Source organism: Onychostoma macrolepis, chromosome 01, assembly GCF_012432095.1.
Source record: "Onychostoma macrolepis isolate SWU-2019 chromosome 01, ASM1243209v1, whole genome shotgun sequence".
NCBI lineage: Eukaryota > Metazoa > Chordata > Actinopteri > Cypriniformes > Cyprinidae > Onychostoma > Onychostoma macrolepis.
In genome coordinates, this window is record NC_081155.1 from 47,416,308 (window position 1) to 47,442,144 (window position 25,837).

At 40.6% G+C, this 25,837-nt stretch overlaps 1 pseudogene; it reads left to right on the plus strand.

Moving 5' to 3' along the window:
- Positions 1-24,791, plus strand: part of LOC131533235 (NACHT, LRR and PYD domains-containing protein 3-like) — a 56,115-nt pseudogene extending 31,324 nt beyond the window's left edge.
- Positions 24,792-25,837: the final 1,046 nt, after the last annotated feature.

Here is a 25,837-nt window from a genome sequence, read left to right on the forward strand (position 1 = left end):
ATGTACAAAATATATATTTTCTGCACAATTTCATGTATAGTATTTATGTAAAGTTCTTGTACAGTCTCAGTTTGTGTATGTGTAGTCAACTAGGTATAGTAGTTATAGTATTTATAGTATATGTATAGTCAGATGGTTAAACTGTTGTATAGCTCTATTGTTTTTTCCTATATTTGCATTGTTGTATGTTTATCTTATGTTTAACTAGTATGTAGCACTGTGGTCCTGCGAGACACGACATTTCGTTCCACTTAGGGGTGTCGCGATACTGGTATTGACGATAACCGTGATATTCAAAGCAACAATTATCGATATCGTGTTAATTTAGTGTGTGACGATATACCGGTATTGGCGATAACATAATATTTGAACAGGACTCTTATGATATTCACCGAAATGCATCCTGTACTGTACTACTGTACTATCAATAAACAGTTCATCAGCTTTCACGTTTCAAAATCATGATTATCTCAAAACGGGAGATAACCCTAACCCTAACTTTTCTTTTCATAACCAAAGATCGCATTTCCGATATCCGTGACGCCGATGCGTTAGCCTTTCAGCGTGCTATTCTCGCCTTCAAAACATTAATAAAAACTACAAATCCCAGGCGCAACACAGCTTCAGCACTGTCCTGGAACCTCTCTCTACCCATCCGCTGACCCGTCCCTCTGCTGACCCAGAGCTGTCAAATATCACACCTCTGAATGGCTGCTGGGCTGGACACAATCTGACCTACTGCAGCTCACTGAGCAGCACAGAGTTGTAGAACATAAGAGAAGCTGACCTGAGCTCTTATGTTTTGGGGAGCGCGTGTTTGGCAAAAAGTGCTGTTTTTTGCTCTGGTGCACGTCTGCTACAAACAATGATTTCTCAACAATGCAAGCACACAGAAACGTGAAAATGGTCTCGTTTGAAAGAAGAGATCCTAATCTAAAACATAATATAGAGGTTGTGGCTGTCTGTGGCTGACTGAAGCAGTAGTACGAGTAGGAATGTGACCCAAACAAAGTTTGCTAAGAGGTAACAAATTTTACATCGCGATTCTATTGAAGATCATTTCATCTGTGATTGTCACACAATGAAATAGCTTCTTGTGATATATGACTTGACTGTATTGTGAAAAATATTAAAAAATACTCATTCCTAAGAAAAATTCTTTCCAATCGTTAGGGCGGAAATTTGCTTAATTTTACTGCTTTATGTATCATAAAACCAAAACTGGTATTATTTGTGAAGAAGAGACTCTAAGCTTTCAAATGATACCATATAAGGAAGGCTTTGAAAATGAAGCATAAACATTGTTAATGTGAATTCTTAAATGTTATTTAATCTCTGTGTCTGTAGATGATGTGTTTGTGTTAATTCTTAAAATGTATTTAATCTCTTCCAGATTTTGTGGCTGTGGTCTCTCAGATCAGCATTGGGAAACTGTCTTCAGCTCTTCAATCCTCAAACTGTGTCCTGAGAGAGCTGGATCTGAGTAACAATGACCTGCAGGACTCTGGTGTAAAGTTTATTTCTGATGGACTGAAGAGTCAAAACTGTCAGCTGCAGATACTGAGGTATTAACAACATATAAGCATTTACAGTCAGCTGGTCACAATGTTGATGTGTGTCTGTAGATGATCTGTCTGTGTCTGTATATAATCTGCGTGTGTGTGTGTGTGTGTATGTATATGATCTAACTGTGTGTCTGTATATGATCTGTGTGTGCGTGTCTGTATATGATCTGAGTGTGTGTCTGTATATGATCTGACTGTGTGTGTGTGTGTGTGTGTGTCTGTATATGATCTGTGTGTGTCTGTAGATGATCTAACTGTGTGTCTGTATGTGATCTGACTGTGTGTCTGTAGATGATCTGACTGTGTGTGTGTGTATTAGAGCTATAGCTATCGAATATTTTAGTAATCGAGTATTCTTCCAAAAATTCCATTGATTAATTGAGTAATCGGATAAGAAGAACTTTTTATTTAAGAGCAATACTAAATATACAAGAGAAAATAAGACAGGTCTCTTAAAATGAACAAGTAGTTTGTTTCCTTTTTACATTTTTATGGGCTGGGTGAGAGGAGTCCTTAAGGATGCTGCGAGCTCGATGCAGACAGCGTTTCCTCTGGATGTATTCGATGGCAGGTAGTGGAGTCCCTGTGATGCGCTGGGCAGTTTTCACCACCCGCTGCAGTGCCTTGCGCTCCGCAACAGAGCAGCTCCCATACCATACTGTGACACAGTTGGTCAGGATGCTTTCTATTGCGCAGCGATAGAAGTTCACCAGGATAGCAGAGGAGAGCTGATTCTTCCTCAGTGTCCTCAGAAAGAAGAGGCACTGGTGAGCCTTCTTGACCAGGCTGGAGGTGTTGGTTTTCCACAACATGTCCGCCGAGATGTGGATCCCCAGGAACTTGAAACTGGAGACACGCTCAACAGCCATTCCATTGATGTGGATGGTGTCGTGTGTGCCTCTTGACTCCTTCCTGAAGTCCACGATGAGCTCCTTCGTTTTGGTGGTGTTGAGGAGCAGGTTATTTTCAGTGCACCATGTGGCCAGGTGCTGGATCTCCTCCCTATAGGCAGTCTCATCGTTGTTACTGATGAGGCCAATCACCGTGGTGTCGCCTGCAAACTTGACGATGGAATTAGATCCATACACAGGCTTGCAGTCGGAGGTGAAGAGGGAGTAGAGAAACGGGCTTAGCACACAGCCCTGTGGTACACCAGTGTTAAGTGTGATGGATGTGGAGCAGGTGAATCCTGATCGAACATTCTGGGGTCTGTTGGTCAGGAAGTCCAAAATCCAGTTACACATTGAGGTATTGATGCCCAGGTCTCCAAGTTTGGCTATTAACTTGGTTGGGATGACAGTGTTGAATGCTGAGCTGAAGTCAACAAACAGCATACGTGCATAAGTGTTCTTATTGTCCAGGTGAGTGAGCACAGAGTGCAGTGCCATGGAAACTGCGTCCTCTGTGCTCCTATTGCTACGGTAGGCAAACTGGTGTGAGTCCAATGTGGATGGTAGAGAGTCTTTTAGGTGTTCCAGGACCAGCCGCTCAAAGCACTTCATGACGATGGGTGTGAGTGCTACAGGGCGGTAGTCATTAGGGCACCTCGGACTAGAGTGTTTTGGCACTGGCACAATGGAAGTGCATTTAAAGCATGTTGGTACGGCTGCTTGGGCAAGAGACAGATTGAAAATGTCTGTAAAACCCCAGCGAGCTGCTCCGCACATGCCCTGAGAACACGACCAGGGATGTTGTCTGGTCCAGCAGCCTTGTGCGCGCTGATCCGGCTCAGTGCCTTGCAGATATCTGTGGAGGAGAGTATGATTGGTGGGTGGTCAGCTGAGGATTGAGCTTGGTGGCAGTTTCTCTGTTGTCTCTTTCAAAGCGAGCATAAAAGTAATTTAGCTCGTTCAGGAAGTTGACATCAGTGTCTGCGGGGGTGGAGTGGGTGGGTTTGTAGTCACTGATGGCCTGAATGCACTGCCACATGCGTCGAGGGTCAGAGTTGGAAAAGTGTCCCTCTATCTTTAGCTTGTAGCAGTGCTTGGCCTTTTGATGCCCTCTTCAGGTTTGCTCTGGATATGCTGTAGGCTTGTGCATCTCCTGATCTGAAGGCAGTGTTGTGTGACTTCAACAGGAGTCGCACTTCCTTGTTCATCCAAGGCTTCTGATTTGGAAACCTTTCCTGGAGTGTGGAATCTGCCCCCCGCAGGCCACACCTTGATGGTCTTCACTGATGGCTTCACACGGTTGATGAGGGGTGCATATTTGGGGTGAGGAACAAAGAAAGGTGATCTGACTGTCCCAGGTGGGGAGGGGTGTCGCAACGTAGCTCCAGCCATGTTTGTGTAAACATGGTCTAAGGTTTTGTTTCCTCTGGTGTGACAGGAAACATGCTGGTGAAACTTGGGTAGCACTGACTTTAAGTTTGAGTGATTAAAGTCACATGCAACAATAAAAGCCGCTTCGGGTGATCAGTCTGTTGTTTACTGATGGCTGCGTGAAGTTCTTTCATAGCAAGCTTGGCATCAGCATCCGGGGAATATAGGCTGCAGTTATAATGGTGGAAGTGAACTCCCGCGGTAGATAAACGGTCTACATTTAACCATGAGAAACTCAAGGTTAGCTGAACAATGACTCCCAACAATAGCAGAGTTTGTGCACCAAGCTTTGTTAATGTAAATGCACAATCCACCACCTCTGGTCTTACCGGAGCCATCTAATGTTCTATCCGCCCGAGTGTGTGGCGTCCCGCTAGCTCAATAGCGGTGTCCGGTATTCCGCTGTTTAACCAGGTTTCCGTGAAGATTAGGACGTTACAGTTCAAAAGTTTCTTGCTGTGTGTGATGCTGAGTCGAATCTCCTCCATTTTGTTCACTAGCGACCGTACATTGGCAAGGAAAATGCTGGGTAAAGAGAGCCGGTGTGGTGTTAGCCTTAGCTTAGCTCTTAGTCCTCCGCTTCCCCGCCTTTGTTTACGATCTCAACGCCCGCCTGCGAGTACTTCCGCCCGGCCGGGTAGGGTGCATAGCCTCGGGTGTCCTAGCGATCTCAGGAAGGAGTCGAAGATTGTCCATAAAAGTGTCGGAAATTCGCAAACCGATATCCAAAAGCTCACAACGGGTGTACGATGTAAAGGCACAACTGTTCTGCATGAACAGGCCCGAGATGAGTAAGAAAAATACCGCAAAATTGCAAAATCTGTAGAGACCCAGAGCCTCGCGATGTACTCGCGCCGCCATCTTGGTTCTAAACATGTGAACACTGCCGCAAAGATCAACGGTGCCCCTCTTCCCTCCATCCTGGACATTTTCCTTGCACGATGCTCCAGCAAGGCCTCCAGCATCGTGAAGGACCCCACCACCCTCCCACAACCTCTTCCAGCTCCTGCCATCAGGAAAAAGGTACCGGAGTATCAAAGCTCGTTCAGATTGCTCAACAGCTTTTTTCCCCTGGCTGTGAGAGCTCTTAACTCCAATCTCCCTGTCCCCCCTCTGAAACTATGAACACCTCAGCCCCCCAACTCATAAATAACTAAGTGCAATTCTGAGTGTGCTACACACAGGTGAGTGGGCTATACAAACCACCTGTAGTAACGCACTCGTCCCACTATATGCACACTAGACACTTTCTATAAACACTCCCTGCAACAAAGACTCAATAAGATAATATATGTTTACTTGAATATTGCACTACAAAATAATGTGTACTGGAGCATTGCACTACTAAATCTTTTGCACTATGCGCTGCTTCCCACAAAATCTCTCTTCTGAACAATTTAATGTACAAAATATATATTTCCTGCACAATTTCATGTACAAATATCTCTTTAGCACTATTTCATGTACAGTATTTATGTAAAGTTCTTGTACAGTCTCAGTTTGTGTATGTGTAGTCAACTAGGTATAGTAGTTATAGTATTTATAATATATGTATAGTCAGATGGTTAAACTGTTGTATAGCTCTATTGTTTTTCCTATATTTGCATTGTTGTATGTTTATCTCATGTTTAACTAGTATGTAGCACCGTGGTCCTGCGAAACACAACACTTCGTTCCACTATATGTCCACACATGTAGCAGAATGACAATAAAGTTCTCAACTCAACAAATCAGTGGCAAGTTCACACACCCGATCAGCAATGGTATTTCTGCTTAGGCTTACATTTAAAAATACATTTAAATACACAGGACATTGCACACTTTAATAAGTCAATAAAAAAATAAGACATTTAGGCTGTTACCCAAAAAATGAAACCAGTAACCTATCAACAAAATTTATCTTTGTAGAAGTTGCATCTGAAGTGGCTTTTAGATGTGTTTACACACTGTTTAATGCAGCTCAGAGGGACATGGAGTGCTTTAACCAGTTACAAATGCATAATGTTTTGATAATTTAAACAAAACACTGAATACTGATATTTGAAATTTTAAAAATGAAAAGATACTTTAAATGTGAAATTAAAATCACCAGTAGGTGGCAGCAAGTCACTGTTAACAAGCGAGTCATTGCGACTGAACAGAATCATTTAAACGGTTGATTCATTCTGGAACGAAACACCGTCATGTTGCTCAGAGACGTAAAACCGTGCTGTATCTGTTTGGAATTATTTTTTTGTTGGCGAAATGGAGCAAAAAACAGGCAATATTTTGTCTAAAATGTAAGTCTCTTGATATTAACTTTTTTTTTTTTTTTTTGAACTGTTGTATAAAATCAATATCACATTTTTAATCATGCCGGTTTTGAAGAAAAACGACACTCTTCGTGTGATTTTTTTTTTTTTTAACTATATGAAATATATATACATTTTCTGCCCCATATCTTGAATTTTGTGATCATTCTTAATAGACTGAATCATGCAGTGGCAGTGAAAAAAAAAACACACTCTAAATGCGCACGTGCACTGTTTAGACTTCATCACGTAATGACAAATACAGTATCTCACAGAAGTGAGTACACCCCTCACATTTTTGTAAATATTTTATTATATCTTTTCATGTGACAACACTGAAGAAATGACACTTTGCTACATTGTAAAGTAGTGAGTGTACAGCTTGTATAACAGTGTAAATTTCCCCTAATGGAAAATGTCCAAATTGGGCCCAATTAGCCATTTTCTCTCACCGTTGTCATGTGACTTGTTAGTGTTACAAGGTCTCAGGTGTGAATGGGGAGCAGGTGTGTTAAATTTGGTGTTATCACTCTCATACTGGTCACTGGAAGTTCAACATGGCACCTCATGGCAGAGAACTCTCTGAGGATCTGAAAAAAAAGAATTGTTGCTCTACATAAAGATGGCGTAGGCTATAAGAAGATTGCCAAGACCCTGAAACTGAGCTGCAGCACGGTGGCCAAGACCATACAGCGGTTAAACAGGACAGGTTCCACTAAGAACAGGCCTCACCATGGTCGACCAAAGAAGTTGAGTGCACGTGCTCAGCGTCATATCCAGAGGTTGTGTTTGGGAAATAGACGTATAAGTGCTGCCAGCATTGCTGCAGAGGTTGAAGGGGTGGGGGGTCAGCCTGTCAGTCCTCAGACCATACACTGCACACTGCATCAAATTGGTCTGCATGGCTGTCGTCCCAGAAGGAAGCCTCTTCTAAAGATGATGCACAAGAAAGCCCGCAAACAGTTTGCTGAAGACAGCAGACTAAGGACATGGATTACTGGAACCATGTCCTGTGGTCTGATGAGACCAAGATAAACTTATTTGGTTCAGATGGTGTAAAGCGTGTGTGGCCGCAACCAGGTGAGGAGTACAAAGACAAGTGTGTCTTGCCTACAGTCAAGCATGGTGGTGAGAGTGTCATGGTCTGGGGCTGCATGAGTGCTGCTGGCACTTGGGAGCTACAGTTCATTGAAGGAACCATGAATGTCAACATGTACTGTGACATACTGAAGCAGAGCATGATCCCCTCCCTTCGGAGACTGGGCTGCAGGGCAGTATTCCAACATGATAACGACCCCAAACACACCTCCAAGACAACCACTGCCTTGCTAAAGAAGCTGAGGGTCAAGGTGATGGACTGGCCAAGCATGTCTCCAGACCTAAACCCTATTGAGCATCTGTGGGACATCCTCAAATGGAAGGTGGAGGAATGCAAGGTCTCCACCAGCTCCGTGATGTTGTCATGGAGGAGTGGAAGAGGACTCCAGTGACAACCTGTGAAGCTCTGGTGAACTCCATGCCCAAGAGGGTTAAGGCAGTGCTTGAAAATAATGGTGGCCACACAAAATATTGACACTTTGGGCTCAATTTGGACATTTTCACTTAGAGGTGTACTCACTTTTGACATTAATGGCTGTGTGTTGAGTTATTTTGAGGGGACAGCAAATTTACACTGTTATACAAGCTGCACACTCACTACTTTACATTGTAGCAAAGTGTCATTTCTTCAGTGTTGTCACATGAAAAGATATAATAAAATATTTACACAAATGTGAGGGGTGTACTCACTTCTGTGAGATACTGTTTGTGTGCACTCCGTAGGTGTTTTGTTTGGTTTTTGCAAAATACTCGATATTGTCAAATTGCACATTGTTAAAACAACAATTACGATATTATCGCAGACGATATATAGCACACCCCTAGTCTGCAGATGATCTGACTGTGTGTCTGTATATGATCTGTGTGTGTGTGTGTGTGTGTGTAGATGATCTGTCTGTGTGTGTGTGTGTGTGTGTGTGTCTGTATATGATCTGTGTGTGTCTGTAGATTATCTGACTGTGTCTGTAGATGATCTGTCTGTATGTGTGTCTGTATATGACCTGTGTGTGTCTGTAGATGATCTGTCTGTATGTGTGTCTGTAGATGACCTGTGTGTGTCTGTAGATGTTCTGACTGTGTGTCTGTAGATGTTCTGACTGTGTGTGTCTGTAGATGATCTGACTGTGTGTGTCTGTAGATGATCTGACTGTTGATGTGTGTGTTCTGCTCTCTTTCAGTCTTGCTGGCTGTAATCTCACTGCTCAGTGTTGTGAGAGTTTTTCATCAGCTCTTCAATCCTCAAACTGTGTCCTGAGAGAGCTGGATCTGAGTAACAATGACCTGCAGGACTCTGGTGTAAAGTGTATTTCTGATGGACTGAAGAATCCAAACTGTCAGCTGCAGATACTGAGGCATTAAGAACATAAGCATTTACATTTAGCTGGTCATAATGTTGATGTGTGTTTGTAGATGATCAGTCTGTGTGTGTGTGTGTGTGTGTGTGTGTGTGTGCTTTTGTGAAAAGTCAGGACATAGATTTGCATAATGACAAAGGTATGACAGGTATTACAAAGTGAAGGTGACATCTCAGGACATTGACCCATATCCCCACTTTTCAAAACGCTTATAAATCACACAGTTTTTTTGGGGAAAGTTGAAATGCACAGTCTCCTGTAAGGGGTAGGTTTAGGTGTAGGGTTGGTGTAGGGCAATAGCACATACAGTAAGTACACTATAAAAACCATTACGCCTATGGAATGTCCCCACTTTTCACAAAAACGAACGTGTGTGTGTGTGTGTGTGTAGATGATCTGACTGTGTGTGTCTGTAGGTGATCTGTGTGTGTGTCTGTAGATTATCTGTCTGTGTTTTGTATATAATCTGTGTGTGTGTGTGTGTGTGTGTGTGTAGATGATCTGTGTGTGTGTGTGTGTGTGTGTGTCTGTAGATGATCTGTGTGTGTGTGTGTGTGTGTGTGTGTGTGTGTGTGTGTGTGTAGATGATCTGTGTGTGTGTGTGTGTGTGTGTGTCTCTATTTGATCTGTGTGTGTGTGTGCGTGCGTGCGTGCGTGCGTGCGTGCGTGCGTGCGTGCGTCCGTGTCTGTAGATGATCTAACTGTGTCTGTATATGGTCTGTGTGTGTGTGTGTGTGTGTGTGTGTGTGTGTGTGTGTGTCTGTATATGATCTGTGTGTGTGTGTGTGTGTGTGTGTGGTCTGTGTGTGTATGATCTGTGTTTGTCTGTAGATGATCTGACTGTGTGTCTGTAGATGATCTGTCTGTGTGTGTTTCTGTGTATGATCTGACTGTTGATGTGTGTTCTGCTCTCTTTCAGTCTTGCTGGCTGTAGTCTCACTGCTCAGTGTTGTGAGAGTTTGTCTTCAGCTCTACAATCCTCAAACTGTGTCCTGAGAGAGCTGGATCTGAGTAACAATGACCTGCTGGACTCTGGTGTAAGGTTTATTTCTGATGGACTGAAGAATCCAAACTGTCAGCTGCAGATACTGAGGTATTAACAACATAAGCATTTACAGTCAGCTGGTCACAATGTTGATGTGTGTTTGTAGATGATGTAATTGTGTGTCTGTAGATGATCTAACTGTGTGTGTCTGTAGATGATCTGTGTGTGTGTGTGTGTGTGTGTGTGTGTGTGTCTGTCTGTCTGTAGATGATCTCTGTGTGTGTGTGTGTGTGTGTGTACTGGTTTTTGTGGTTTACGGGGACAAAATGTGTATAATAACATGGGTATGACAGAGGTATTAAATTTGAAGGTGGTTTATGAGGACACTGCCTATGTCCCCGTAAAAACAAAAGGCTTAAAAAACATACTAAATGGTGTTTTTTTTTTTAAATCTAAAAATGCAGACAGTCTCCTGTAAGGGGTAGGTTTAGGTGTAGGGTTGGTGTAGGGCAATAGCACATACAGTTTGTACAGTATAAAAACCATTACGCCTATGGAGAGTCCCGTAAACCACTAAAACAAACGTGTGTGTGTGTGTGTGTAGATGATCTGACTGTGTGTCTGTAAATGATCTGTGTGTGTGTGTGTGTGTGTGTGTGTGTCTGTAGATGATCTGTCTGTGTGTGTCTGTAGATGATCTGACTGTCTGTCTGTAGATGATCTGTCTGTGTGTGTCTGTAGATGATCTGTGTGTGTGTGTGTGTGTGTGTGTGTGTGTGTGTCTGTAGATGATCTGTGTGTGTGTGTGTGTGTGTGTGTCTGTAGATGATCTGACTGTGTGTGTCTGTAGATGATCTGTGTGTGTGTGTCTGTAGATGATCTGACTGTGTGTGTGTCTGTAGATGATCTGTGTGTGTGTGTGTGTGTGTGTGTGTGTGTGTAGATGATCTGATTGTCTGTCTGTAGATGATCTGTGTGTGTGTGTGTGTGTGTGTGTGTGTGTGTGTGTCTGTAGATGATCTGTGTGTGTGTGTGTGTGTGTGTGTGTGTGTGTGTCTGTAGATGATCTGTGTGTGTGTGTGTGTGTGTGTGTGTGTGTGTCTGTAGATGATATGTATGTGTGTGTGTGTGTGTGTGTGTGTGTGTGTGTGTGTGTGTGTAGATGATCTGTGTGTGTGTGTGTGTGTGTGTGTGTCTGTAGATGATCTGTGTGTGTGTGTGTGTGTGTGTGTGTCTGTAGATGATCTATGTGTGTGTGTCTGTAGATCAGGGGTGCCCAATAGGTCGATCGCGAAGGCAATGCTGGTAGATCGCGCTTTAGGTCAGTGGTTCTCAACCAGGGGCGAGATAACTTAAAACTAAAATAATATATTCACTAATGTTATGAACAATATGTTAAATAATGTAAAAATATATATGAATAAATAACAGCACCACCTCTGTACGTATTCTGTGATATTCTGTGTTTCGGAGCAGCAAACCGTTTCTCATCGTGCTGTGTGAAATACAGACTGAACGGTGGCTCAAAACCGCTGTATGAGCATATGATACACAAACTACACTCGGCTGGATAAAAGAAGCCAGTGTCACACTAGTAGCCTAAAGTTTTGATGGATGATGATTGTAATCAAGGTAAAGATGATTACAGTGACATACAGGATTGTGCATTAGGCACGCGTTGTGTCCATTATAATTGATGCGCAAACGAACCATGTATGTGCGCTCTCGGTGCACTGATCACTATAACAACATATTTCTGCTTGAATACAGCTCAGTATATTCACGTAGTTGAATACAGCGAGTGTTTTATAATGGATGCTCGCGTGTTTTGGAGAAGTTTGCAGTGGTGTTTATGTACATATGGGCATCAGACGCTCCAAACAGCGTTCTGACAGAGGAACTGTGGCGTCGAGTTCAGAAAGGTTTCACTTTTTCATTTGTATTTTGGTGTGTTTAATGATTCTGAATGGCTCGTGCTTATATGTTAAAATTACTGTATAATTGAGCTTTGCATACTTTTAAGTTGTATAGAATATCTGCAGTGACATTTTTGCAAAGTATGTTTGCAAATATATTTATATTTAAATCTATTTGGAATTTGTTTTGTTTAAAAACAAAAAACATTTTTACATTAATTTACATGTAATTGAAAAGTAATAACAGATACAAAGTTTTTATTGAATAGAAAAGTTTGGGCTTGCAGTATTGATTTGGAGAGGAGGGGGTCTTGGAGCAAAAAAGGTTGAGAACCACCAGGTCCGCCGGCTCCACCCAGGTTTCCTGCTCTGCCGGCTCTGCCTTGGTCCCCGGTCACTCCGCTTCCACAGGGACCTGGCCCTCCATCCTTCCCCCTGTTCCGCCTCCGCTCCACCTCCCTCCTGGAGTATAGACTGTGTGGAGCATCTGGAAGCCGCTCTTTGGGGGGGGGGGGATGATGCTGTAGATGATCTGTCTGTGTGTGTCTGTAGATGATCTGACTGTGTGTCAGTAGATGATCTGTCTGTGTGTGTCTGTAGGTTGTCTGGCTGTATGGTGTCAGAGGAAGGCTGTGGTTATTTGTCTTCAGCTCTGAGTTCAAACCCCTCACACCTGAGAGAGCTGGATCTGAGCTACAATCACCCAGGACCATCAGGAGTCCAGCTGCTCAAACACAAACTGCAGGATCCAAACTATAAACTGCAGATACTCAAGTATGTCAAACACTAATACTGACATATTGAACATGTGTGTGTGTGTGTGTGTGTGTGTGTGTGTGTGTGTGAATGACGCAGATCTACATTAATGTGTATTTGTGTGTTTATAGTGTGGATCATGGAGGAGAGATCATGATGACAGCAGGTCTCCGAAAGTGTAGGAATATAAACGCACACACACACGTTCGTTTTTGTGAAAAGTGGGGACATTCCATAGGCGTAATGGTTTTTATAGTGTACTTACTGTATGTGCTATTGCCCTACACCAACCCTACACCTAAACCTACCCCTTACAGGAGACTGTGCATGTCAACTTTCCCCCAAAAAAACTCATTCTGAGTGATTTATAAGCGTTTTGAAAAGTGGGGACATGGGTCAATGTCCTGAGATGTCACCTTCACCTTGTAATACCTATGTCATACCTTTGTCATTATACACATCTATGTCCTGACTTTTCACAAAAACGCACGCACACACACACACACAAACACACTCTCACAGACACACACACGTCTGGTTTGCTATCCTTGTGGGGACTCCCCATAGGCGTAATGCTTTTTCTACTGTACAGACCGTATATTCTATTGCCCTACACCAACCCTACACCTAAACCTACCCCTTACAGGAAACTACAGGCATTTTTAGATTTTCAAAAAACTTAATTCTGTGTGATTTATTAGCTTGTTTACCCATGGAGACCTCAATTTAGGCCCCCACCGTGACACGAGTCCCCATAAGTCTGTGTGTATTCAGGTTTAAGTCCCCACCTGAATGGAAAAACAGGTTCTCACAGACAGACAGACACACACACACACACACAGTTTGTTGTTTGACTGTATCAATGATCTCATCTCATAGACTGTTTTTCTATCAGGTTAATAAGGTCTATACGGTCTTTTTTAAATGGTTAGCAGTGTCGGTCAGCAACAGGGGGCTCCTTTGCTCTCAAAGATGATTTAAGAAGCAAATCACTACATAATGTAAACAGAACAGTAATATGTGGATTCAGCTTTAGAGTCACGTGGAAATATCTTTCTTTTAATAAATAGGGATTTATATTTATTTAATTACTGTTTTGGTATCATGCATTGATGGTAATGACGTGTCTTGACACACGACTATTAATTTAGATCCATTTGAAGAAGTCATTTTCATTTTAAAACGCTCTCTGTCCACACTAGAGTTTACAAGTGTTTTCCAAAAGCTTCTCATCCACACTGAAACTTCAGAAACACTAAATTAGCATTTTTCACACTTCCGCGTTTCTGGCTTCCGGATTTGCGCTTGCAGGGTAAAAGTTTTTCCGGTGACAACAGCGGCTGAACAAGAATGAATTCGAGAATCAAAGTCTTTTTTTACAAATTAGATCCTATGAAAATGCTTGAACTGCCGGTACTGTACTCTACAAACTTTACATGGCCTCTCAATATGATGTTAACCTAGACCAGTGGTTCTCAACCGGGGGGGCGCGAGTAGGCTACAGGATGGGAGGGAAAAAAAACTGAAAAAAAAAAAAATGCACATTTTTTTTATCACTAAACTACTGTCATAAAAAGTTATAGTTTTGTATATACATAACTCCTGAATAAAAATTAAAATGTGTTTGGACTGATTTAAAAAAAAGAGTTTTGAACAAATTTGATTGGTTTGTCGATAGTGAGCGCAAATGCAGGTGATAAGCGGTTTTATTAAGCGAGTCATTGAGTCGTTCATTCAAACGATTCGTTCAAACGGCCGATTCATCAAGAATGAGACAGATGTTTGTGCACGGGTCATTGAATCTTTGACTCAACCGATTCGTTCAAAACACTGAATCATTCAAAACACGATTGAGTGTTGCTGTGAGATGCGCTATGCTGTGATCTTTTAGATTCATCGGATCTATTTTCGCTGCTAAAATAGACCAAAACAGTCATTATTTCGTCTAAAATTTAAGTGACTTAATATTATTAACTTGTTTGTTGAACTGTCATATGAAATCAGTGTCACATTTTCAATCGTGAGCTGATGGTGAATTAAGTGATGGTCAATTGTCAGCTCTCTTGGTCGTCAGGTCGTGTGATGTATGTTGCTGAACTGTATTCAAATGCTATAAATATAAAAACACCACATTTTGAAATTTAACTGCAGTATGTCAATTTAGTTTATTTGTGTGTGCTGCGCTCACAGACTTTAGAAAAGCAGCTCATTTGTTTGATTTCTCCTCGAGAAACTGCGCAAGCCTCAAAAGTTTAAGGTCCTTGCACCCTGACTGAGTCCGAAACTGTCATATTCGTTTTTTCATATTCTTCATTTGGTGGCTCTCAATTGTCAAAAACACCCCTCAAAATATTTGCTACGGATGCGATAAATCCTGTAAATTTAGCAGTTAATAACAGAAAACGGAATGAAAATAAGTAAAAAACAAAAATTACAGTGGCATTCACTAAACGCCAAGACTAAATATTTAAAGCAAAACTGAAACTAGCGGCGTGGTAGTTACAGTGCCCTGAGCAGGAGGCAACACTGGCATTTCTTCTCCTGGAAAGTGGGTTGTTGTCCCCCTCCGTGCAGATCACGTTCCGGTAGAATCCCCCTCGGTCGAAATCGCAATCGCGTTATACTGTTTCAGCTATTAAAATAGTTCAGTTTTGTATGTAATGGCGAATTTTCAAAATTTTCGTTTGGAGCATTTTTTTGTTCGTTAGATAAGTTTATTCTTTCTTAAAGTAACGACCAAGCAGCAGCGGCAGACCGGCAGGCTGATCATAGCCATGTTTGATCAGTTTAGCCTTCTCAAATCATCAGGACTTGCCTAAAATACGATCTATAGATATACTAAAACAGTTCAAGCATATAACAATGTTTAAACATTAAACCTAGATAAATGTGCGCCGCATCCAGTAGTTTGTGCGGAGAGTGGAAGTTAAAGCGCAGGACATGGAGGCGCCAGCGCAATCAATTGCATTTTTTTCAATGAAAACAACTTACGCCGTAATTTTTGCTCATAAAGGTAAGAGTAATACATCATTCGGAATTGTAAAGGGTCTACTTTTATTTGTGTGCACTCACAATATTAAAAAAAACTTTTTATAAAATAAATAAAACAATGATGCGCCGTCTCGTCTTGAACAGGAGCGCTTCACAAAAATGAACCGAAAGTCAGCGAATACATGCCTCACATGCATGATAAATATATCTATAGAAAGCTTTAAATGACCACTTAACGAAATAAATCAAATCGATAACAAAAACTCTTTCATTATAATCAGCGAAGATGCACTTCTCTCTAAAGGCACGTCTAATGAGGAGATGGCGAGTCAGGATCATCATCTTCATCTTTGCGACACTGACACAGAAAACACAAGTTTATTAGTAAATAATTCAAATATCTCCTTACTATTTCCTCATGGTAATTCATGGTAATTACTTTTTCTGGGGCTTTGCCGCAAGCTTCAGCGTATTGCGTGTATTTAAAGCAGAACTCTTCAGCTGTGCTGACGGCGCGCGCGCTGCTGCTGCGGGACTCTAAACACCGTCGAGTCGCTCTTCACAGTCACGGCTCGGTCTCGTGTTGTTTCCACCAGCGCGGCAATTTTTTTCATCACTAATTGATGGATGTCTAAAATATAAAAATAAAGAGAAGCCTAAAACAGGCCCGGCCCGCATCTGAACTATGCCGTGAAAATTTGCCCGATCGAAGCCCAGGGAATGCAGGGCTCTAGCGTCCCCCTCGGTAGAAATCACGTTTCCCCCTGACATCGCATCAAATTAACTATTTTGGACCAACTGCCTCACGGGCCGGATGAAATCTCCCGGCGGGCCGGATGTGTAGTTTGCCCACCTCTGCTTTAGCTCCTGCCCTCTTTCGTCATTCTGGGCAGCATTGATGCAGGAATATCCTGAACTCTGTGACATCTTGAAGATTCTCCTTCCTTTCGCTTCGACATATTTGTGTGAGGCAGGATTCTCAAAAATGACTGCACTCAAAACTAAATACCGCAATCGTGCACAAATCGAGGATGATTTGAGGCTATTTTTATCAAACATTGAGCCAAGAATTGAAGATCTTTGTAAGGCAAAGCAGGCTCAGGTCTCACATTAACATCACCTACCTGCAAGCTTCTGTAAAAAATGCAGATGATGCCTACTATTAGGCCTAGTAATAATAACAATAATAAAGCATAAATTAATATCAGAGGTCTGGTGCCAATTCCCAATTATAGCAATAGCCTAGTAATGATAATAGGCCTATACTGATGATAATAATAATAATAACAACAACAATAAAGCATGTAACCTCATATAATTATATAGCAATAGCCTAGTAATGATGATAGGCCTACTACTACTCATAATAATAATAATAATAATAATAATAATGTCACTGGGGCCCCAACTGCAATGAACCAGCTTTGGGGGGGCCCAGCTTGCAAAAGGTTGAGAACCTCTGACCTAGAGAAATGTGCTCTATTTAAGTGTTTTTTGTGGAGAGTGGAGCTGAATAGCGCGCTCGCTACAGGACAGATGGAGGTGCCGGTGCGCTCCCTTGCTCTTAAAATCGCCGTAATTTTTGGTCATATAGATAAAAGTAGCCTAATACATCTTTCGAATCTGTAAAGACTCTACGTTTGTGTGCACTCAGAATAACAACGAAATGTTGCACTTCTGTAAAGTAATTAAAGCAAACAGATTCGCTTTCTGCTGTCTAGGTCTTTGTGAACTTGTTAGAATGATTTCTGAACGATCATGCACTGAAGACTGCAGTAATGATGCTGAAAATTCACAGGAATAAATTACATTTTAAAATATATTCAAATGATATTTCACAATATTACTTTTTTAATTGTATTTTTGATCAAATAAATGCATGCAGCCTTGAGGGTTAGCACTTAAACGTTAACATTGCTAGCCCACCATGACTAATTATCAGGCAGCAAACTTAATTTAAACTTTAGTAATTTTGACTGCTTCAATTAAAATTTAATGTTTAAGTAATCAAGTTAAAATTCGTTAATTACATATAACGTTAATTACATACCTCTGGACCGTTTTCTTCATGTTAGCAAGTCCTCTGATAATAGACCTAAAGTGTTCGCCGGTCCAACACCGATCTAAGGAGCAATAAAAACACCAAACCTTTAAGTTATCGAGTACACAACATAATAAGAAATTAATTTGTTAGTAGAACAGTGTGACATACCTTGGTGAAGTTGTTGAGGATAACAGCGTACAGTCCGTGCCTCGATCGTCTTGACGTCTTCTTCTTCTACTAAGGTTTATTGGCGGTTGGCAAACAACTTTTTGGTGCATTACCGCCACCATCTGGTGTGAGTGTGGACCAGAATGTTGTGTATAAGCATTGTTTTTAAAAAAACAACAACTATATCCTTCCACTTAAATTGGTTTCTCTAAGATATTGAAACAGTATATTACAACACATTTTTTTTTTACATTTTACATTTTTCAAAATGCTAATCAAGCCAGCATTTATTTGATCAAAAATACAGAAAAAAAGTATTACAATTTAAAATAATGGTTTTCTATTTTAATTTACTTCAAAATACAATTTATTGCTTTGATCAAAGCAAATATCTTTGACGTCTTTTGTTCTGAACTGCAGAAAAAAACGCGCTCGTTTCGGACGCGGCCCGGATCTGCTCTGCGACAGTAGTTCCCGCCACTGAAACCGGGCCTGTGCTGGATCCGTGTTACAGCACTGAAACGGATGTGACTGTAATACGGATTTGCCGGTTTGAAAACGGATCCGGCACAGTCAACTGCTGTCTGGGTAGTGACTTGTGTATTGGCGGATTACTTTTACTGACCATGATGTAGGGAAATTTACTCTGCATTTAACCCACCCTAATCTAGCCTACTGTTGAAATTGTTGATCAGCAGTCATTGTTGTTGAGAGCCTGTGTGCGGCATAATATGTGCATTACGCATATGGCTACGTTAGCTGTAACAGAGATGTGTAAAATGTGTACATGTAGTTTACAGTTGCTTACTGAAGGCTCTGACTGAAACCCCACGGTACGCCACTGTCTGACAGTAGCTTCACTCCAACTCTGCTGGGTGCAGCAGGCCATCACCACTGAAGAATCTAGGAAAGAAACAAGCAATCTGTCACAGAGCCAACAATATTTAGTTTGCAACTCCAGGTTTATTAGAAGGAAATGAGCTAGAGCAGCAGTAAAATGCAAATAAAAGAAAGAATATATAACAATTATTAAGAAATATATATGAAGTGAAGTAACATACGGCCAAGTATGGTGACCCATACTCGGAATTTGTGCTCTGCATTTAACCCATCCAACGTGCACACACACAGCAGTGAACACACACACACTGTGAATACACACCCGGAGCAGTGGGCAGCCATCTATGCTGCGGCGCCCAGGGAGCAGTTGGGGGTTCGGTGCCTTGCTCAAGGGCACTTCAGTCGTGGTATTGAGGGTGGAGAGAGCGCTTGACATTCACTCCCCTCACCTACAATTCCTGCCAGCCCGAGACTCGAACTCGCAACCTTTGGATTACGAGTCTCTAACCATTAGGACACACACACACACAGAGACACACACAGACACACACAGAGACACACACACACACACACACACACAGAGACACACACACACACACACACAGACACACACAGAGACACACACACACACACACACACACAGACAGAGACACACACACACACACACACACACACACACCAAATTGTACTACTACTAATAACAACATAATCTTAATCTATGTTTACAGAATCTATGTTTTTAGTTTTAGGTTGAGTGTCACTTACGTTTTGATGTCAAGGCCTTCTTAAAATTGGCTAAATATATTTTGAAAAATGCACATTAATATATTTCATGATCTATATTTCAGCTTCTTCAGTTCACCTGTATTTCTAAGTCAGTAGCTCCCTTCAGAAATGTTGAAATCTTGGAGCTTCCCTTCTGTTATGTAGTTTCTTTCTGTCCTCCTGAAATCACAGAACAATTTTTATTAATATTTGTTTACCATGAAATATCAAAACTTGTTTTCAGTCGATTACACTCTCCATGTAAGTGATGTCATCGATTCAGTAAAGTCTTTTCCAACAACCCTTTGACAAATCGCCAGGAAAACCTTTACAGAGCTAACAAAATCTCTCATATGGGTAGCTGACATATCAGTGTGTCCTATGGTGTGACAGCAAAAAATAAAAAAATAATAAAATAAAATTAAAATAAACTAACATTGAAGATAAACCTCTCTCATGCTATTTGTAACTCTAAGAATGAAGATACATTTTTCTCAAGTTATTTGTAGTTTTTTTTTCTTCTACATTTTTGCTGTCACACCATAGGACACAGTCCAATTTTTATTTTTTTCGAATATTTGATTAAAAGCCCAGGGTTTCATAAACACGAGCTCAATCTAGAGTTAGCCTACCTGAAAACTGCTAAGATGCTAACAGACTTTTTCGAAGACACTAAACCATTTCTATAAAATAAATATTTAATTGAAACATGTCAATAACAAGTAAGAAACGTGTCAGGAACGTTTGTATGTAATATTTGTGTGATTAAGTTTAGGGACTATACAGTACTTACCTGAAATCAGTGGAAACCGCAGCGAGAGACGGAGATTACTGTTCGCCAGTAGTTGTGTCAACGCCCGTTTCCATGGCAACTCTGCTCCGCCACGCAGAGCTCAACGCGCACACAGCATTTACACAAATAAACATATAGGATTAAAATATTACATTGATAAATTACAGTCTTGTTCAATTAATATTCAATAATGAACTTAAAACTCAATTTGTAGTTCAAAAGCAACAGCAACAATAGCTCACCGTATCTGGATTCTTTCTGGCAGCCTGTAAAGAGTGAAAACACGAAAAAGCAGTTAGGACTTCTCTTTAATAATCCGCTTTAACATTTCCTCAGAGAAATGGCTGGAAACGCATTAAGGCTTAAATATTAATTTTAAAAATCGCTAGCGTGACCATTAGCTAAACAAGTTAGTTGGAAATTAGCCACAGTCTCTTCACCTGTGCTGTAGCACACCAAATGTGCCTAACTAGTACCTTTTAAGTGTCACAGAATTAACAAAGTAATATTGTTTTTGTAATTTAGCTGAAGTTAAATCTTACCTGAAAGCACAGATGTCGCCGGGATGAGTGTCTTCTCTCTGTGGGTTGCTAAGAGACGAATAACTGGGCTCGCGCACAAACAGAAAAGCGCGGCATCGGCCTGCGGTCGTGAACCGACTCAGGGCCGACGACTGATGAGCTGGAAAACAGAGCACTGACCGAATTATATCGACCTACGCCTGGCCGATGTTTATTAGATGTTTCAGGTAGTGAGGCCGACGTTTCGATATTGGGCCGACGTCGGCCAGACGTACGTGTGCTGTCCGGGAGTGATCAGTGCACCGAGAGTGCATCAAATAACGGATACAACGCGCGCCTAATGCATGATCCTATATGTCACTGTAATCATCTTTACCTTGATTACAATCATCATCCATCAAAACTTTACCCAGTCAACAATTTGATCTCACAGTGATCTCACCATGATCTCACAGGATACTTGTGATGAGGTCACAATGTGAGGTAACAGTGAGCTAAAAGTGTAACCTCACAGCGCCCTCACTGTGAGCTTATACTATGGTCACAGTGTAAGGTCAAAGTGCACTCACTGCACAGAGACTAGATACCCAGCATGCATTGCAGTATGAAGCTTTTGATTGTCACCATTGTTGAGATTCATACACTGATTCTTGATGTCTCTCTTTTTTTTTAAATGACACCATAGTTCAAAATTTTTATGACTTATGCTTCTAAACTCATTCATAAATGATCACACTGTTTGACCCTATGTATAATCAAAGAGTTGTTATAATTAAAACATTCAGATTAATAACACTTCACAAAGACTGCATGCTGAATCTAGGTGATGATTTTGTTGTTATCAGCAACAACAAACCAATATCATCTGGTTGCAGTCTCTTTTTAGTATTCCTTGCAACAACAAATGTGCTTTACAAACACAGTTATAGCAGACCAAAAAATATATATAATGTTATAAAGTCAAGGGTCAAGAGCCCAACTAAAGCAAACACTACTCACTTTGATGGTAACATCAAACGAAACAATAAAACATCTAATTCTCAATAAGCGCTTTTGTAGATATCAGAAATAAAGTCAGTCTGGTTAGTAATGAGTGAAGCAGGTGATGCTGTTTGTGGAGTTGTTTAATCATTCTCTGCTGAGATCATGAGAGATTTAATGTCTTCTTTTATTTCAGTTAATTTCATCGAAGGCTGTGTCTGGAAGTCAGTTGTATGTTTGGAGAAGGTTCTTATAACAGAAATCTGTTAGCTGGACGTGCACTCATGAGCTCATCATGTGATATCTGTGATATCTCTGTGATAGTGTTGAGAAACAGGAAGTAGAATGTACCCCAGCAACATTTTGAGTTCACAATGATCTCATATATTACTCACACTGTGAGGATCACCGTATGAGAATGGTGTGATGTCACTGTGATCATCGTGTGATCTCACGTGTTGACTGGGTAGGCTGCTAGTGTGACACTAGCTTCTTTTATCCAGCCGAGTGTAGTTTGTGTATCATATGCTCATACAGCGGTTTTGAGCCACCGTTCAGTCTGTATTTCACACAGCACGATGAGAAACGGTTTGCTGCTCCGAAACACAGAATATCACAGAATACGTACAGAGGAGGTGCTGTTATTTATTTAGATATAATTTTACATTATTTAACATATTGTTCACAACATTAGTGAATATTATATTTTAGTTAAGTTATCTCGTGCCCCCTGTTGAGAACCACTGACCTAAAGCCCAATCTACCAGCATCGGCTTCACGATCGACCTATTGGCCACCCTTGACCTACACAAAAACTTCTTTCAAAACTGTTTAAACTCTTATAAAAACGTGCTTTTTCATAGTAACTCTGCACCAGTGTTGGGCACGTTACTTTAAAAAAGTAATTAGTTATAGTTACTAGTTACTTCTCACAAATAGTAACTGAGTTACATCATTATAAAAGTAACTAATTACCAGGGAAAGTAACTATTGCGCTACTTTAAAAAAAAAAATTCAAATGTCAAATAACTTTGGATGCCCCCAATATTAAATGTGTTAAATTAATGAAATGGACACTAAAAGAATAAATTATTATTATAAAACATTGTACATTAATCTACACTATTTATCTACTGACACTTAGTATCAGTCAGTCAAGCATTATAATATAATATTATGATAATTTAATATTATATGATGATAGAACTTTAGTAATTAGAATAACCAAGTATGAAAGCATATTTGTCATCAATATAAAATGCACTAACGATTAATGAGCTTCTGGGTTCATGAATATTAATCACGTTGTCTGCGTTCACTCGAATTGATTCAGTAGCCCCTCACTTGATTTGCTGAAATCAAAACAGGGACGATAATGTGTGAGCGCCAGCCAATGAGATTGTCATTTGCGCATTAGCCCGCCCACTACCAGAGAAACCGGCAGTTCTTAAAAGCTGAAGAATTCCAAAGGAACTCCGTTATTTTAACAGGAAAATACAACAAAGAATATTGTTTACATGTAGCGCGTCACTTCTGCATGTTATGAAAGACTCTCTTGCTCTGTATCTTTCTTTGCGTGCGTGTCTGTGAGAGAAAGCGACGGCGAGCGTGCGCTTCATTCTAGAGTTTATGGGACGTCAAATACAGCTACACTGCATCCATTCAGATGAACTGAACAATTAAATTCTAATAATATAATATAGTAACGCCACATTTTATTTTCAGTAACGGTAACGGCGTTGTAACGGGGGAAACAGTCATTCGTTTGATTACTCGTTACTGAAAAAAATAACGCCGTTATTCCCATCACTGCTCTGCACACAATCATCAAATGATCATCCATACACACACCAAACTCCACACAGATGTGATGAATGTAAAACAGGACTATCTTGTGTGTTTTGTGTGTTCAGTGTTCAGTGGAGTGTGTGTATGAGCACAAATACACTGTATATACAGTCTGTCTGCACAACTGATGAACTTTACACTTACTGAACTGAACTGAATCAACACTGAACTGACTCGAGCTCTAGAATCACACTATTGGCTTGTTAGAGCTGGTTTACAGCACAGTCTCAATCTGTTACTGCTTTGAAACAATCTGTACTGTAGAAAGCGTTACAGAAATAAAGCTGACTTGACTTGTATTCATGATAAACCCACAACCGCTGCTTTACACAACACTAGTCTGCACTGTTTTAGGCCTGACAGGGTTTTTCACAGAGTTTTGTTTGGGCTCCAGAAGTCTAGGACCAGCACTGCTAGTGAGATCTGAATCACTAGTCGCTCTTCAACAGCTTTCACTATATTAGTGAACACATTTGAGAAGAGTGAGGACAGTCTGGACTTTAGCTGTAAACACACACAGACATCTTCACTGTTGTGTTGTTCTTGATGTTTCTCTCTTCTTGTGTTCAGATGCCTGTGATCTCACACTGGATCCAAACACAGCACACACTCGACTCATTCTGTCTGATGAGAACAAGAGGATCACACATGTGTTTGAGCGTCAGCCGTATCCTGATCATCCAGAGAGATTTGATGAGGATCCTCAGGTTCTGTGTGTTGAGAGTCTGACTGGACGCTGTTACTGGGAGACTGAATGGAGCGAAGATGTTGTTATATCAGTGTCATATAAAGGAATCAACAGGAAAGGAGGAGGAGTGACTGTTGGTTTGGATTCAATGACAAATCCTGGAGTCTGATCTGCTCTGGTACCAGATTCAGTGTCCGTCACAATAATAACAGAACTGATATACCTGCTGACCGTTCATCCTCTAAGAGAGTAGGAGTGTATGTAGACGTGTCGACCGGCTCTCTGTCCTTCTACAGCGTCTCTGACACACACACACTCACACACTTACACACACTCAACACCACATTCACTGAACCCCTCTGTGCTGGGTTTGGGGTTCATCCTGGTTCCTCAGTGTCTCTGTGTGATATTAAACAGCCTCCTGTGAGAATCATCGGTGATCCACACGTCAGCAGGTGAGTGTAATATACTGTGTGTTACTGACTGATTTTTCAGACTGTGGCTAATAGTTCAGTTCTCTGTATTTATCACTGAATACGTCCCAGTTAATGTGAGACCAGATCTTCTAATCGTGATAATTATTCTAGCAAATTTAGTTTTTTAAGTGCTTTCACATACAGTATTTGATTTGTATATTTGCTTGGAGTTGCTGTTTTTACTGAAAAAGACACACAAATCGATACTAGAAACCACACTGTAAAAAATGATTCACTATATTTACTCAATAAAATTGAGGTAACAATTTGCACTTAATTTTTTTGAGTAGATTCTATCCTATATATTGAGTAAAGAGTACCTAAATTTTACAGCTATGACAAACTAAAAGAAATTAGGTAATGTCTACCTAATATTTTTCATTAAATTACATAACTAATTACTTGTAAAAATTGAGTAACATTAACTCTATTGTTAGTAGGCAACAGTTCATCACTGTAAAACCCAACAAGTTAGGGTAACAAACCGTTTGAGTAAACCGATTGCCTTAAAACATTTAAGTTTTTAAAACTAACAATTATGAGTGCTCTGAACTTATTTCAGTCAGACATCTACAGAAGATCTTATTGAGAATTAACTAAGGTTTAGATGTTGATTTATTGTTTCAATTGAAGTAACCATGTTAGAGATCAGTGTCTGCTTTAGTTGGGCTCTTGACCTTTGACTTCTGTGTTAGATGGGTTTTTTTTTTTCTCTGGTTGTTGTAACCATGTGTTCCTCAAACATATTTGTTACAGATCAAAACCCAGAGGAAATGATCGGTAGTTGGTTGTCATATGTTTATAATGACAATCATCTGTAAGTGAACTGATCTCATTGAAGGTGAGCACAGACTTGTTGTGTGTCTAATCTCTGGTTAAGTGAATGTTGCATTGATTACAGTAAAAGTGTTTCTGTGACAGTCAGTTAACAAAGGAGTTTCTAAACAGTTTGTCCACAAAAAGTTTCAATCTATGGCAGAAATTGGACTCACACAGACATCAAGAATCAGCTTATGAACCTCAACAATGGTGACCATTAAAAGAAAAGAAAATCATGCTGGGAACTAGCATAGTACAAAACTCATCCATGGCTCCCAGCATGCATTGCAGCATGATTTTTATTTTATTTTAATGGTCACCATTGTTGAGGTTCACAAGCTGATTCTTGATGTCTGTGAGTCCAATTTCTGCCATAGATTGAAACTTTTGTGGACAAACTGTTTAGAAACCCTTTGTTAACACTGTAACAAACACTTTTACTGTAATCAATGCAATATTCATTTAACCAGAGTATTTCGTTTAGCTTGACGGGAAAGTACCCTATCCTACAGAAAAGCATTAAAACTGCTAGATCTGATTACTTTTGTCTCTTCTAGAAGAAAACAAACATAACCCTCGGTATTTATTCAATACAGTGACTAAATTAACGAAAAAT